The 10,553-nt window shown below is 45.1% G+C and overlaps 1 long non-coding RNA gene across 1 annotated transcript; it reads left to right on the top strand.

Moving 5' to 3' along the window:
* The first annotated feature begins 487 nt into the window (after positions 1-487).
* LOC116984495 lies at positions 488-9,902 on the top strand. The gene is made up of 3 exons (XR_004415047.1): positions 488-498; positions 8,652-8,654; positions 9,864-9,902. It is a non-coding gene; the product is annotated as an uncharacterized LOC116984495 (long non-coding RNA).
* Positions 9,903-10,553: the final 651 nt, after the last annotated feature.

Raw genomic sequence — 10,553 nt, 5'->3', positions numbered from 1 at the left:
AGCCATTCAATATGATCATGGCTGATCATCCAACTCAATATCCTGTACCTGCCTTCTCTCCATACCCCCTGATCCCTTTAGCCACAAGGGCCACATCTAATTCCCTCTTAAATATAGCCAATGTACTCCTCACAGAAAGCATAAACCTCTTAAAATGGAGGTACATTTAATTGTAACAGCTGAATTTGACCAGAGAAAGACAAAAACAACCCCACTTTGGCATAGCTGGTAGAGCTGCTGCCTCACAGCACAACTAACCGGGCGGGGTTCAATCCTGACCTTGGGTGCTGTCTGTGTGGAATTTGCACATTCTCCCTGTGACTTTGTAGGTTTCTTCTTGGTGTTATCGTTTCCTCACACATGGCAAAGACCTGAGAGATTGTAGGTTAATTGACTCTGTAAATTGTCCCTGCTGTGTATGGAGCGGCTGCTAAAGTGGGATATCATGGAACTGCGTGAACAGGTGATCAGTGGTCAGCTTGGACTTGGTGGGTGGAAGTTTCTGTTTCCAGACTGTACCTCTAAACTAAACTAAAGATGGGAGTAAACAGGCTACAGATTTTGAACACTACATTAAATCTCTTAATAGAGGAGGCTGCAAAAGTGTTCTGTACCAAAGGAAGGCATAAGGAATCATGGCAGTGAAGGCAGATCGTGATGGATAATAATAGTCTAGACTGGAAGACCAAGATAAGGTGCCCAAAGATATTCAGTTACCTCATACTAATGGTCAAGATCGGTGAATGCAAATTGCAGGTCAAAATAATTGTATCAGTAGCATCAGGTATTGCTGAATGTACTAGGCCGAGGTATCAAAAGAAATTAAGGACATTATGTAGTGAATGGAGAATATTCACCATTGAATTCTGTTTGAACAAATGCAGGGTTACTTAGGTTGTTCCGAGGTTTGTTAATGTTCTACTTATTCAGAAACCTTTTGAACATGATATTGTTTTCTACTGTGGCTTCGGGGATGATGCCAGGTTCGGCCATGACCACACCGACAGTCACAGTGTTATGAACTCACATGATGTATTTGTTTTACAGGGGTAAGATAGTCCAGGGGTACAAGGGGGCACTTTCCCTCACTGTCAGGGTACTTGTGCAGTGGTGCTGGCGATCTAAGCTTCCCCCGGTAGCTTAGACCTAGTCTTCGAAGGCGGTGTGGCAATCTCAAGCTTCTCCTTGCAATTCCACCCTTGTCTCGAGAAGAGGCGTTCGTGGTCTCTGCATTATCCTGGTGGCTCAGTCTTTGCCTCAGTGTTGGGCGCAGTTCCTCATTGTTCATGGGACAGGAAGAGGCACTGGTGTGTCGTGGGCGTGCCCCAGCCACTAATTCTTAGCCTCAGTAGAAGGCTAATAGTCTAGGGCTTCTTCCGGGCAGCCCAGTCCTGACTGCACATTGCAGTTGGTGGTTTCAGATTTGTCCCCATGGCTCAGTCTGGAACACATGGAAGGGACAGGGAGGCTCCCCACTTTCTCTCCCTTTCACTCCCATCCCCTCCCTCCAATCCAATGTCATCTAAGTTAATAAACATTTAGAGCAAAGAAAGACACAACATGCTGGATTAACTCAGCGGGACAGGCAGCATCTCTGGAGAGAAGGAATGGGTGACGTTTCGGGTCAAGACCCTTCTTCAGACTGGTTGGGGATAAGGGAAACAAGAGATGTAGATGGTGATGTGGAGAGATAAAGAACAATGAATGAAAGATATGCAAAAACGTAATGATGATAAAGGAAACAGGTCATTCACAGGCTAAGAAACATTTAGACAGGTATTGTACATGGATACGACAGATTTAGACGGATGTGGGCCAAATACAGGCAGTTGGGACTGGTGTAGATGGGATATGTTGGCTGGTCTGAGCAAGTTGGGTAGAAGGGCCTGTTTCTACGTTGTATCACTCTATGACTCAAATAGGACCCAGTCGTTACCAATGATGCCAGGGGTCGGCCTCTCCTTGCCTGTCAGCCAGTGATAGAGATCAGAGCGGCATCCAAGGCAGGGGGCGCTGTCTCATTACCTACAACCCCTTTTCAGAGAGATAATTTCTGAACCTCACATCTTGGGATGATAAGCAATTTTTTTTCAAATCCTTCTAATCTAATTTCTTAAACTGTGCTCCAATCTGTCCATCATTGAACTTAAATCCACATCCCTGAGTAGTTACCTGTTTGGTCTGTCAGTATTGGATAATTTCCTTTGGCCAGAAGCAGGAAATAAACATACCTGTTTCTTGTGGCAACCACCATTCAAACAAGCCTGAAGCAGGATCCTTGCAATGTTGCGAAACTTACGTATATGACACCGTTTCTTAAGGTATTAGCAATCTCATTAATAATAATAATAATAAATGTTATTTAATGGGCGCCTTTCAGACATCTCAAGGACACCTTACATAGTAATCGGAATAAAAACATATAATCGGAATATAACAGGTAATAAAGACATCACAGAGACACAAATTAAAAACAGAATTCAATCCAAAAACAGAAAATCAAAAACACAGTGTGAAGAGAGAGCAGCGGCAGCCAAAGCGCGCCAGCGTCCACTCTCTCTTCATGGCAGCCATCTTGGACACAGACCTACAGGACTACAATTAGACAAAAAAATCATCCCCCCACAGTGGATAGCACTGTGGAGGAAGGCACAATGTCCAGTCCCCACCCCATGTTCACCCCAAAGTCAGGCCTATTGAGGCCACCGCAATTGCCTCTACGGAGGCCCGATGTCCCGGGCCGTTCTCACCGGGTGGTCTTGCCCCGGCGTCGGGAGAGTCCTTTCGGCGGCTGGGCCACCTGGAACGGCCGCTTCCTGGTTGGAGCCCGCGGCTGCCGAAGCCAACAAGGCCGCGCCGGTTTGGAGCTCCCAGGCTCCCGATAAAAAAGTCGGCGCCGCATCTCCGCACTGCCACCTCTCCACACGCCGCCTCTCCGCTCCGCAGACCCGCAGCCCGGAGATGTTGCTCTCGGCGGTCCAGCTCGCCAGAGCTCCAGCGCGTCGCTCCAGCGCGGCGACCCAGGCAAGGCATCGCCCGCTCCACTCCGCTCCACTCCAGCGCTCCAACGCTGTGCCGCCGCCGAGGCCGAGGTGCTGGGCGGTCCCCGCCAGGAAACGGCGCTCCAAGCCCGCTGGTAGGCCACGAGCAAAGATCTTATAAGATCTTTGGTCACGAGGACGGGTCGACGGGCAGCCCGGAGAAAAGGCTGCCACACCGACCAGGTAGGGACCTAGAAATAAAGTTTACACCTACCCCCCACATTAAAAAGACCATATCCCCTACAAACAAAAAACAGGACTCACTAAAAACTATAAAAAAAACGAATTTAAAACGGACGGCTGCTGGCTAGCAGCCGTTCACCAAGGTGTCTCCAGAGATTTCCGTTCAGGTTTCCTAAGTGGGACAGGGGCATAAGGGCCAGGCAGCAAGTACTACTGATCCAAACCTCATACTCATGCTATAAAGCAAAAAGGAAGCACAAAAACAAAGGTATTAAATTAAAAGAAAAGCATGTATGAGACTTTGTCAATTTTCATTATTTAAACTGCATTTTCATGTTATTGACCTCATAGCAGTTTCAGTCATGCAAAAAATATCTCTAAATGAAAGTCATCTGACTTGGTTATCAAAAATAAAGTTGGGGTATCAGCTGCCAAAATGACCTCCATCAAATGATAATAGGATATGCCAGATTCTTGTTCAGTGCACTTATCAAGCATATAAATCTTATGCCTTTGATTTGCTTTCCTGAGTCTTATTAGTAATGGTTTCTGCCCATGTGTTATTCAGAATAATAAATATCTTTGGCGTTCATACTATATTAAGCTCAAATAGTAAGGGTATGGTATCTTGTAGAATATCTATCACAGCATGACAAACACTGCCTGTCCCTACACTTTCCTAATGAGTGCAAGGGCCCTTGCAGTGTATAAGGAATGATCGACCTGTAAAGTTGATGTTATAGGAAAATGCTTCCTGTGGAGATAAATTTAAGGTAGTCCCTGACAAATTCATTCAGGAATTCAGGTGTATGTATTTTGCCCCATTAATGGCTCAACCCAAAAACATCTAAAATATGCCATGACCGATAGCATTAAGGCTTTTATGAAGAAACAAGACTAAGACGAGGACCTGTTACATCCCAGTCACACGGGAGCCTAGTCCCCCATTGCAACCCATTCCCCAATGCAATATTCCACCACTCACCCATTCCCCCAACGCAACCCGTTCCCTAATGCAACATTCCGCCACTCACCCATAGCCCCAACTGAGGGGGGTGTGGTTGTAGGGGGATGGGGGTGTGTGGGTGGGGGGGGGGAGTGTGGGCGAGGAGGGGGTTGCAAGGGAGGGGTTGTCTGGGCGGTGGGGGGTGGGGGTGGGGGAGGGGGTGTGGGCCGGGGGAGGGTGTGTGTGGGCGGGGGTGGTGTGTGAGTGGGAGGGAGAGAGCTTGGAAAAAAGACGGGGGTTGTGTAGGAAAGGGGGGTATCACAGGGGAGGGGGACAGGAGCCAGCAAGGGGGACTAGAGGGGAAGGGGCTGAAACTGGCGGTGCGATGAGGATTCACTGCGGGCACTGATCGCTGGACGTTCTCCTCTGCTGGAATCAGATTCTCTGCCTTCCGTTTGGCAACAGGAGGGTGCGGACTGACCCGCGGAGTGACTGGAGAAGAAACCAATCCATGTGGCACTGACTGGCAGGAGAGGAGATTGATCTGCGCATGCGCATTTAAAAAATGTTTAAACCTCGCTAACTTTTACAATAGACCACCGATCAGAACAAAACTTGGTGCACTCGCAGCACAGGAGAACGATGAGTGAGCTGGAGAAAAATCGTAGTGCTATCGCGTTCAGTTTTTACGCAAATAGAAAGACCATGCAAACCGGAAGAGCACAAGATCAGAGTTTTAGTTATGTATCTTGTCTCTCTTCTACTCTTTCAGTCCAGATGAAGAGTACTACCCCGAAACGTCAAGTCCATTCCCTCGCTCAGATGCTGCATGACCTGTTCCTTCAGCAGATTGTTTACTGCAAGTGGAGCAAAAGCACTGGCCTGCACCTGTTCGGCTAAATATTGCTCAGCTTAAAACCTCACTGAATGTAATACCAAAATATATTTGCTATTATGCTTGATCATGCCGATGCTTAGAACAGGCAGCCAGGGGTGGTGGTATGATAGTGGAGGCAGGTATGATGGTGGAGGCAGGTATGATGGTGGAGGCAGGTATGATGGTAGAGGCAGATATAATGGTGGCATACAGAGGTCAACGTGCTGTATATGAATGCGTGAAGTATAAGGAATAAAGTGGACGAACTTGAGGCTCAGTTAGAAACTGGTAAGTATGATGTTGTGGGAATTACTGAGACATGGCTGCAAGTGGGCCAGGGCTGGGAACTGAATATTCAAGGATATACCTCCTATCGAAAAGACAGACAGGTGGGCAGAGGGGGTAGTGTTGCCCTGTTGGTGAGGAATGAAACATTGGGACAGAGCTACCAGCCTTGGAGGACATCTACCACACACGGTGCCTCAGGAAGGCCGTAAGCATCCATAAAGACTCATCACACCCCTGTAACAGTCTGTTCGAACTACTTCCCTCCGGCAGACGTTACAAGGCCTTCTATGCCCGAACCTCCAGACTCAGAAACAGCTTTATTCCAAGAGCTATAGCGGCTCTGAACCGGCCCTGCTGAGTGCCCCCCACCCCCCCTGGACTGTCTCCCTCGGATGGTCACGACACACAGCTTATTTATTTATTTTACTTTTCTTTTTCATCGGTTGGAAGCTGCATACTAAATCTCGTTGCACTGACGTGCAATGACAATAAAATATATTATAATTATTAAATTCAGTCTCTTGCAAGGGGTGCCATTGAAACAGGAGATGTGCAGTCAGTATGGATAGAACTACGGAATTGTAAGGGTAAAAATACCCGAATGGGACTAATCTACAGGCCCCCAAACAGTAGGCTAGACATAGGGCGCAAGTTGAATCAGGAGTTAAAATTGGCATGTAGCAAAAGTAATGCTGTGGTTTTATAGAAGATTTCAACATGCAGGTAGACTGGGAAATTCAGGTTGGTACTGGACCCCAAGAAAGTGACTTTGTAGAGTGCCTTTGTGATGGATTCTTAGAACAGCTTGTATTGGAGCCTACCAGGGCGAAGGCAATTCTGGATTTAGTGTTATGTAATGAACTGGATTTGATAAAGGACCTCGAGGTTAATGAGCCATTAGGAGGCAGTGACCATAACATGGTCAGGTTTAATCTACAATTGGAGAGGGAGAAGAGTAGATCGGAGATGTCAGTGTTGCAGTTGAATAAAGGGGACTATGGGGCCATGAGGAGGAGCTGGCCAAAGCTGACTGGAAAGATACACTAGCAGGGATGACAGTGGAACAAACATGGCAGGTGTTTCTAGGAATAATACAGAAGGTGCAGGATCAGTTCATTCCTGGGTGGAAGAAAGATTCCAAGGGGAGAAAGGGACGACCATGGCTGACAAGGGACATCAGGGACAGTATAAAAATAAAAGCGAAGAAGTACAACGTAGAAAAGATGAGCGGGAAGCAAGAGGATTGGGTAATGTTTAAAGAACAACAGAAGATAACTAAAAAGACAATGCGGGGAGAAAAGATGAGGTACGAAGGTAAGCTAGCCAAGAATATAAAGCAGGATAGTAAAAGCTTCTTTAGGTATGTGAAGAGGAAAAAATTAGTTAAGACCAAAGTTGGATCCTTGAAGACCGAAAAAGGTGAATTTATTATGGGGAACAAGGAAATGGCAGATGAGTTGAACAGGTACTTTGGATCTGTCTTCACTAAGGAGGACACAAACAATATTCCTGATATAGTAGTGGCCAGAGGATCTGGGGTGACGGAGGAACTGTAGGAAATCCACATTAGGCAGAAAATGGTGTTGAATAGACTGATGGGACTGAAGGCTGATAAATCCCCAGGGCCTGATGGTCTGCATCCCAGGGTACTTAAGGAAGTGGCTCTCGAACTCATGGATGCATTGGTGATAATTTTCGAATATTCTATATACTCAGGATCATTTCCTGTGGATTGGAGGGTAGCTAATGTTATCCCACTTTTTAAGAAGGCAGGAGAGAGAAAACAGGGAATTATGGACCAGTTAGCCTGAATTCAGTGGTGGGGAAGATGCTGGAGTCAATTATAAAAGATGAGATAGCCGAACATTTGGATAGCAGTAACAGGATCGATCCGAGTCAGCATGGATTTACGAGGGGGAAATCATGCTTGACTAATCTTTTGGAATTTTTTGAAGATGTAACTAGGAAAATGGACAAGGGAGAGCCAGTGGATGTAGTGTACCTGGACTTTCAGAAAGCATTTGATAAGGTCCCACATAGGAGATTAGTGGGCAAAATTAGTAAGCCATTTAGAACGGAGATGAGGAAACACTTTTTCTCACAGAGAGTGGTGAGTCTGTGGAATTCTCTGCCTCAGAGGGCGGTGGAGGCAGGTTCTCTGGATGTTTTCAAGAGAGAGCTAGATAGGGCTCTTAAAAATAGCGGAGTCGGCACAGACATTGTAGGTCAAAGGGCTGTATTTATATACTCGTATTCCCATGCTGTATATTCTATGTTGTATGCTCATCATATATCATGGAATCAATGCATGTGCTTTGTGTACATAATAACCTCAGGGGGTGGAAGCAAATTCCAACATAATTGTAACAGATAAGCTGGATAAATATATTTTAAAATGTGTCTGACTGTGGGTAAAAATCAGGAGAAGATTACTAATTGGACAACTCTACCTAAGAACGGGTAGAGACACAATGGATCAAACGGCAACAGTCTTTGTTACTATTATTTGGAGCATTTGTGGAACAGTTGCTCATTTCTGTGCCATTTAAAGAATTCCTCCAGGTGCAGAGGCAGCTTGCGGAATCCTGCAGTCACAGTAAGAAGCTATATTGTGTGGACTGTGAGCCAAGGAGACCTCCCTCAAACTTTGGCTTAATTTTCTAGCTCGTAATCTCTGCAAGAATGCACCTTTTGTTCGAAATGTCTGGAATGAATTGGAATAGCACAGTAGTGCAGTGTAAGAGCTGCTGCCTCACAGCGCCAGAGTCCCAGGTTTGATCGCTCGATCAAGTTTGTACGTTCTACCTGTGACTGCGTGAATTTTCTCCTGGAGCTCCAGTTTTCTCCCACATCCCAAAGAAGTGCAGGTTTGTAGGCTAATTGGCTTCTGTAAATTGACCCTAGTATGTAGGATGTAAATGTGGGATAACATAGAACTAATGTACAGGTGATCAACGGTCAGCGTGGACTTGGTAAGCTGAAGGGCCCGTTTCCACACTGCATTTATAAACTAAACTAAGGCAGTCAAATTGAAACATTTAGAAACTTGATCTTAGCATAAGCTATTGCTAGAATTGCTGAAAACATTTTTCTGAGCCCCGTTTAAACAACAGCTGCCAGCTGGTAGCTAATATGCTCCTGTAAATCCAACATAAATGATGTTCAGTTATGTGCTTGTCCCACAGATTTAGAATTGCACTATACAATCTGATTCACTTCATACTGCATGGAGAGCCTAATGTGAATCTCTCTACCAATACAACGTAGGGGGGGGGGGGGGGGGGGGGGGGGGGGGACTGTCAAAACAAACACTGAGACAGTAATTGAAGACCTTTTAACAGATAATCTGACTTGGGGCCATCTGTCAGTATGAATTCGAAGGGATCACATGAAGCTTGAACCATCTTGATCCCAAAACAAATAAAAATCATGCAGCATTGACAATACAAACAGGGTAAAAGTCCAGTATTATTCATTGTCAATTGAGGTAAAATCAATTCTATTAAAGACAGAGATATATTTCTGACCTTCTGTGCAACCAGTTTTAATGACTACACCATTGGCAACCAATCCCCCAGTTGTCCATGTTCTAAGTTCTAATTCTCTGTCTGAATCTTTCATTTCTCCAGCTTTCATTCCTTCACTATGATGCTTCCTAAACCTACTCTTTCACCAAGTTTTTTATTAACAGCACTAATTTATCCTTAAAAAAGCAATATAGTATTGGTTGCATGAAATCCAACAGCAAAAGATGAAATGCTGGAAATACTCAGATGATTAAGCAACATTTTGTGGAGATATTAACCATTTTAATGTATAAGGTGGAAGTCCTCTCATCAGACCTCTATGTTTTTAACAAGTTGCCAATAGTGCCAGACTTTAGGCATGTTACACATCAAGGCACAACATCATAGGATGTCATGGGGAGAAGCTTATCAATGGTTACCGTACTAAACACATTCATAACTACTGGCACAAATTGCTGGAGTAAATTAAGCGGGACAGGCAGCATCTCTGGAGAGAAGGAATGGGTGACATTTCGGGTCGAGAAGCAGGGTCTGAAGAAAGGTCTCAACCCAAAACGTTACCCATTCCTTCTCTCCAGAGATGCTGCCTGTCCCACTGAGTTACTCCAGGATTTTGTGTCTGACCGGTTTAAACCAGCATCTGCAGTTCCTCCCTACACATAAATATTGTCTGCTAATTACATTTACATCAATGTAAATCAATATGAGATAAAAGGGCACAAAGTGTTGGAGTAATCTGCAGCAGCATCTCTGGAGAACATGGCTAGGCAATGTTTTGGCTCGGAACCGTTCCTGAGACTGATTGCGCTCGGGCAGGGGAGAAAACTGGAAGAGAGGAGGGGCAAAACCATGCCTGATGAGTGATAGGTGTATGCAGGTGAGGGGGGAGGGGGGTTGATCAACGGATGGTGGACAAAAGCCAGTGATGGAAAACAAACAATGTGAGATAAGGTTGGAACAGGTGAGAATTGTGAAGCCATAGTATGTAATATAGGTGCAAGGGAGGGGGAAGCAGAAAGGGAGAAATGGATACACATCCAGATGGGGCACAGGGAAGAGGGCATGGGAGGAAAGTGTTGTTTTTAGGTTAGTTACCTTAAATTGGAGAATATGATATACTGTTCCTCCAGTTTGCACGTGTCCTCACATGCAGGAGGCCCACAGAATGGTTGGGATGTGAATGGAAAGAAGAGTTAAAATGGTAAGCTACAGGGAGATTTTGTAAGGCCAATGTCTGCAGTTTCTTAGATTCTCCATTTAGTCAGAGCAATGAAGAAGAGAAACAATTACTGGTTTAATGCTAAACCCCAGAAGAAGTGAAGACAATGGAGATCTATGGCATACACATTGTGATGGACTTTGTGCAACAGGCATAAGAGAAAGATGTGGTGAGGGGAATGGGTGAGAAGAATGTGATGAGGGCTTCTGGCTTGAACCAAAACGGTCCAGAAAACTATCAGGAAAATAATGCCAGGTTTAAATTAATAAAAGACATCAGTTAAATTAGCAATACTTTTACACCTGTAACAAGCTAACATACTTGCCAACATTTTAATCGTCTCATTCAGTGAGATGCTACGTGTTGGGTTCAGCCTATCTAGTGCTGAAGTGAAGAAAGAAAACCCTTAGCTGAGAAATAATAATTTGAATATGATACATAATAAAAAACCTTAGTTTACTTTTCCACGTTA

Source organism: Amblyraja radiata, chromosome 2 (genome assembly GCF_010909765.2).
Source record: "Amblyraja radiata isolate CabotCenter1 chromosome 2, sAmbRad1.1.pri, whole genome shotgun sequence".
In the NCBI taxonomy this organism is placed as follows: domain Eukaryota; kingdom Metazoa; phylum Chordata; class Chondrichthyes; order Rajiformes; family Rajidae; genus Amblyraja; species Amblyraja radiata.
Note: the sequence above shows the minus strand (reverse complement) of the source record. Positions and strands in the feature narration are given on the sequence as shown.